This window comes from Phocoena phocoena, chromosome 18 (genome assembly GCF_963924675.1).
Source record: "Phocoena phocoena chromosome 18, mPhoPho1.1, whole genome shotgun sequence".
NCBI lineage: Eukaryota > Metazoa > Chordata > Mammalia > Artiodactyla > Phocoenidae > Phocoena > Phocoena phocoena.
This window is the reverse complement of record NC_089236.1, coordinates 5,121,958-5,128,877: the sequence shown is the minus strand read 5'-3', so window position 1 is coordinate 5,128,877 and position 6,920 is coordinate 5,121,958.

The following is a 6,920-nucleotide window of genomic DNA, read 5'->3' as shown; positions in this document are numbered from 1 at the left end:
AGTTACATTTAAAAACCATTAAATAAAATATATTCGTTCCTCCTACCATGACAAATACACCTTCATTACAATAAAAATTTTAATGTGTAAACTCTGTATGCTGGTAGATGGTAACTAGGCTTGTCGTGGCCATCACTTTTGTAATGTATAAAAATATAGAATCACTGTGTTGTACATCTGAAGCGAATATAAAATTGTAAGTCAGTTGTACTTCAAAACATGTGTAAAGCTATGATTTTTTTTTTTTTTTTTTTGCGGTACGCGGGCCTCTCACTGTTGCAGCCTCTCCCGTTGCGGAGCACAGGCTCCGGACGCGCAGGCTCAGCGGCCACGGCTCACGGGCCCAGTCGCTCCGCGGCATGGGGGATCCTCCCAGACCGGGACACGAACCCCTGTCCCCTGCATCGGCAGGCGGACTCTCAACCACTGCGCCACCAGGGAAGCCCAAAGCTATGATTTTTAAAAATTTAAGTTAGCGAAATATGAGGTAATAGAATTAACTCCCTGCACACATTGATTATTCTCTTAATGGGTTGGTAATATTTAGATGAATACATAAAGACACACAAAATTTATATATATCTTTATTCCATAAAATTTATTTTCTTGCCTTTATTTCAGCAAAATCACTAATCATATTGTTATGATCAAGGTTTTCATAGGAAGTAAGTTCTATGGACTGTAGTAATCTAAAGTATTAAAAAACAAAGTGTAACTATTCAACATGGACCAAATTGTAGTATATTGTCAAAATGTAAATTAACATAGATGTAAAAAACGGAAAACCTAAATTTTGAATGTTTTAAAGTTTCCCTGTAGATGAATGAATCAGTAACAAACCTCCTGTATGTTCTCCAAGACCTACACATATACAAATGTATGAGTAATCTGATCTAACATTAAATGTTAGTCTCCAAGTATAACCTCGTACTGAACTAAGTCATGAGAACCTCCAGAACACTGACTGAAATCCTGAGACAAGCAAGCAAAGGGAAGCTTAGCTCTGCTGGGAAACAATATTTCCTTATGGCAAAACCTCCTGCACTCACGCTGAAAAGAAGGTTTTGACGAGTTAATGTGTCTTTTTTCTTCCGAACACCGCGCGGCTCACATCCTTCCTGGACTCTGAAGCAGTGTGCGCTCTGACGTCAACAGGGCACAGCCCCCCATCGCCACGGACCCCACGGTTTCCTTTCATTCAGGGATGCAGGTCAAAACAAGAGGAGGGTGTTTCCTGGGCTAGGAACTGCACTGACGGAAGATCTGCACATTTGTGACACATGGGGCTGCCCAGGTTCAAGGAAACTCTCCTTTGAATATCGATATAATAAGCACTTAATATGCACCACTGGGGATATGATGAAAAATAATGATGGCAGCAGTACCTATGTGCCATGTACACTTAATCCTCACAACTCCTCTAGGTAACTACTATTTCATTGACAAGGAGAAAATAAGAAAGAGTGAAGAAACTGGGGCTGGGATGTGAACCCGGGCAGTTGACTTTTAACTGACCCTGACACTACAGTTCTGGTGAAGGCGAGACCCCAGCCTCGACACAGCTGAGCCCCGTGAGAGGAAGGCCATGGGAGGGCTGGCAGCACGTTTTACTGCGATTATTTGCAGTCACGACAAGACAGCTGTGGTGAAGGCAGAACTCCCGTCTCCTCACCTGGACTTGGACAGTCTCAAATGTCCACAGCTACACATCCTGCGTGACCTCCAAGGGTGGGTTATTATTACAGCGAGATGACTTCTTCAGGTAATACGTGGGCTGACTTCTATTAGTTTAGCTCTTAGAGGGAAACCTTATCTCTCAGGTCATAAAACACCTCACCTGAGGAATGACCTCATAATGAGTAAGTAGTAAGTATTTCTACAAATATTTATTCTTAAATCCCGATTAAGGAGCCACACACAGAAAATACAGTGATTCATTTTCAGTTCATATTATAGGACCTAGTTAAATGTGCCACGGTAAATTGTGTATTGTGAAGACAAGCATCTCTTACTGAAAAAACTCTGTGCAGGTGGGGTGGGGACGGCAGAGAACTACCTTAGAAGATAGTAAACTCTAAATAGAAAAGCCTGTGAATTATACCATTGCCAGGAACAACGTGTCTGTCTGATAGGTCAATTAAGTTTAAAAGTATATAAAGTATACACGTGCCTTACTAAAAGATTAATTGGGAGAAGTAAACTCAGTCAAAGAATGTAAGGTCAAAATAATTATTGAGGTCTCTTACTCCGTGAAAGTATTTTGTTATCTCTTTATAAAATTCAAACTCACCCAACAGCTGTTCGAAATGCAAAAAGGAAAAAAATCACAACGATTGAACAAAAGGAAACATTGCGATAGAAAGCCTCTAGGGCTCGCCTCCGCAGCCTTCAGTGAGGCCTGGCGCCTGGCGCACTGCCCTTCGGTAAACACGCCACACACCAGAAAAGCCACCTCGCCCATCGCGTGGTCTGCAAATCACTCTCTTAATCCTAAAAGAGCTTTATTTTATACCAGAGATCTGTGGGTTTCTGCAGACTGTCCTAAAGGACCCTTCAGAGCTCTTGGATCGCAGCCCCATCCAAAGGACGGCCTGTTCAGCAGAAGGCCTGGTCAGCCCGCTGAAGGCGTTTCCCTCAGCTGTGTCAGGGCTGCAGCAGTCTGCTGAAAACAAGCCATCCACCCCATGTGCATCTCAGTGTCTGATTCATCAAATGATTATAAATTATACTTGGAGGTAAGAGCCAAGGAATGGGGAAAATATAGAATATTCCAGAATGTGTAGGATTTCCTAATCAATTCAGGCGCTTTAAAAAGTGTTTTCCTCTCAACTGCATTAAGCAGTGTTGAACCCAGGAAGAAAACGTACTGATGCTTCTAACTCTTAGAAGTCCCGCAATACACAATGAGACGGGAGGGAGAGAAAGCCTGTGTTCCTTAGCGACCAGCGCAGGTTCAATGGCTGCCTGGGGGCCCCTCAGTACAAGGCAAGAGACGACGAAACGGAGGGCGCAGCCCCTCCCAGCCCCCACTGCATGCACCTCCAGACCCAGCCTCATCTTGAGCACCGGGAGTGTGCTGTCTTCCACACTTTAGGTATCAAGGGGTACTTTGAGAGGGATGGTAGTTTCTCCTACAAAACTGGCTGGGAGAGTTTCTGAAAAAAAATAGTACGTATACACACAGATAACATTTTCTACCTCAGTCATTAAATACAAGAATCTACTGTACAAAATAATTTATTGAAAACAACCAGTGAATTCTTGACTCTTTGTAAACTCTTTAGCGTCAAGTTTCAAGTTGTCTTTAGGGGCTAATGCACATGACAATGAACTTAAGAAGGACAAGGCAATTTTCAATCCCATTTTCCAATTTAAAAAAAATCTTAGTTAATATAATACAAGTGCTTTGGGGAAAAAATTCTACATTGCTATAATGTAGTTAATAGAATTGAGCAGTTAGACACACACACACAGACTTGGGGAGTAGTGTCTCTTTGAGGAAAATGTTTATAAAAGTTCAAAGTTCTACTGAACTTAGATGGCTCAAGGAACAAGTCAGTCGAAACTGCATAACTGTGCAAGCAAGGCTTTACTTTTACTTATAAAGACCCGAGATGCTTTCCTTGTAGCTGGCAGAAGTCATAGACTGTTGCAATGCAAACATCCTTACAGACGCTGAATTCAACAGCACAGGAGGGACCACTAGAAAGGCTGCAGAGATGGCCAAAGGGTAGGAACCAGCACATGGGGACTAATCGCTACAGGAGGAAAGCCCAAAGCATGGAAAATTCCATTACTGATTAATCCTATCTTTAGGTTTATATCATACCATGCAAACAATACATCAACTGCCAAAAGAAAGAATCCAGAGAGGATAATACAATTGGTGATTTGGGCATCAGAAACCAGCTGCAAGACAGTCAAGAACTAGTGAACTCTGAAGTCCCACTTCATTATTCTGACTTGTAAATTACTTACAAGTGGTGGTGTTAGCCAAGAAGGGAAATATGGAAGCATGTTCTGGAGCCGATGTTTCACTGTACATTTCACGAAATATCAAGACACAACACAATCCTCTCCTGTCCCTTTTCACTGCTGTGCTTGAAGTAGCTGCCCATATTAGAATCATCTTGTCTGCTACTGAAATACCACCCATCCTTAGGGATGGAACAGCAGCTGCAGTCTAACTGGATGTAGCAGTGCTAATGAAGAGTTCAGAACTGTGTTAAAAATGGAATAGGTACCCAACCGAGACAGCAGGGAAAATTCGGAGAAACAGATCGTGCTGATTATACAAACGGCATCATTTGGCCTGCTCCCAAGGTGTGATAATAGGCTTACAAAAAAAGGGCACTGCGTTTTCGATACAAATGTTCAGGACGACACTTCCACAGCTCATTTGAAATATCAACCCCCTAAATTCACAATTCTCCCTTAGCATTTGCTTGACAGAAATCGGGCCATATGCTAAACTTCTGTATTAATTCCTACACATTCAGTGTTCCCAGAGAGGCCTCAAATCCAAGTATTTACAAGGCTCTTTTTACTATAATAGGCAAGGAAAGAAACCAAAATGAATTAAAATGTTCAGGTAAAGATCCATTAGATATAATACTATATTATGAAAATGTAAGGGAAGTTTCCTGTTAGAGGTCATCTAATTTAACATTATCATATAAAGCCAGGGAAATTATGGTTTAGAGAGGTTAATAATTTGCCTTAAACTAAATAGTTACCTGACTTTTTTGGGGGGGCGGGGGGGAACATTTAATTCACAATTATATTTCTCCCCCACCCACCCCCCCCCCCCCCCCCCCGCCAGAACCTGGATGGCATGTTTCAGTCATCCTGGGGAGAAATTAGGAGGGGACAGACCATAATTATGATACTTCACCCCAAGGTCATTACCTTTGGAGTACAACATTGCAAGGACCAGCACCATAGTGTGTCTACAACTGTGTTATGAATCACACTAGAAGACCACACCCAGTGATGGTTTACGGGAAACTGGGTCCTGGCTGCGTCCAGGGGTAGTGTAACTGAAACTCACTCAGCCTGGAAAATGTTACTTGAAGTCATTTGCTGTAATTGCTTAATCATATAAAAATGAAAACCTATTTAAAAGTACCTAAATTATTAACTTCAAAGCAGGATAGATCAAAAGCTTTGACTATGGAAGCTGTGTTTCATGTTGGAGAACAGTGTGGGACAGTGGGAGCCGGCACCACTAGCCAGCCACCTGGGTGCTCTGGACAAGTTAAGTACCTTCTCTGAGTACGTTTCCTCTCCGTAAAATGAGACTGAGCCCCGGCTCACAGACGCACTGCAAGGATTGAAAAAGATGAGAGGTACAGAGGGCTTTCTTTGCATTGATGTTTCTTGGGAGGGACAAGTGTTCATTTAGGTATCTGAATTTGCCAAAACAAAACTTTTTTTATTTAATCTCAGTATCTCCTCTTTTCATTTATACTGTAAAGAAAAACTTGCAGAATGTTAATTTTTATCTGTTGCATAATTCTGTTTTGATGAAAAGCTGAGGGGTTATTTATCAGTGCAAATAATATAAAGGAAATTCTATCTTCCTATGGTTAAGTCAGAGGAAATTTCCTGTATCTAATGACAGGGAGATGGGCAGAGCCCCAGTCAGAACAGAATTCCCTCCCATGACCTATGAAATACACGATCAGAAACGAATTACATAAAAGCATCCTATCTCATGTGCACAAAAAGAAAGCCAGTAGTCCCGGCTCTTTGGCTTTTCAGAGAGTTGTGTTCATTCGGGAACTAGGTCTGCTCTGTGCAGAGTCAGCAGCTGGGCAACTTCCTGGTGGGTGTGACCAATACAGGGACAAGCTCTGGAAAGTTCAAGCTTGAGAGCAGAATCTCTCACCTGAAAAGTTCAGACTGAGTAGAATTACCTGATACTTGTTCTACTATTATACATTCTCTACCACATCTCTTGATTCTCTTAAAAGAGGGATCCAGCAGCTCCCACTTCCTAGGTTTGAACCAAGGACATGTTCAAGTCACCTTAGGAAAATGAGGAAGCGGCCACAGTGCACTGGAGAGGGGATGATCCCAGTTCTGCCCTTACTGACTCTGTGATTTTTCTTGTCATCTTGGTTACACCATCTATAAAATGAAGATACTTCTACTACCCTTTCAGAGTTTGTATGGGGATCAAACACAATCATATATATAATTACTTTGTAGCTATAAAGCACTGAACAAATGTATTATCTTAAGAAAAATTTTAAATGGGTCTATAGTATCGATTGTTATATTGTTAACTAAAACACAAAAATACCGTATAATAGTATGTACCATGTGCACAGTGATTAAGAGCAGAACATACGATCTCACTGACCCTCAGAAGAACCTTTTCAGTTATTGTCCCCTTTGTATGTGTTAGACCACTAAGGCTAAGGGAGGCTGCCTCGTCCAGGGGCAAACCATCAGGGGACACCTGATCTGACCTGGACATCTCTGAGTCCTCCCCGCTCACACACACCCTTACTTTATCCCGTCCAGGAAGATGTCTTCTACCTTTTGAGGATGATCAAGTGCTGCTTTGGCATAACGTCGGTTAAAAAGTTAATGTACTTAAAGATGATGCCAATGAAGTTTAATAATATGGAAAATGATATTTTCATGAAGCGACTATTAGTAAGCCTATATCTACGTTCTTGACCAGATAGTCTGTAACTCAGTGACTCTTCATGGTTAAGTTTTATAGAAAACAGTCCCATTTCCAACATGTTTCAGCCTGAATTTAGAAATAAACAAGGATTACTGGTCAATAGTTTTGTCTCTCAAACTGAACTCTCTGGAGCACACGCTCTGGCAAAGCTTTCCTGTCTTCCTGCAGGGGGTAACACAGGCAACATCACGGACATAAAAGCTGAACCTCACGGGTCAGG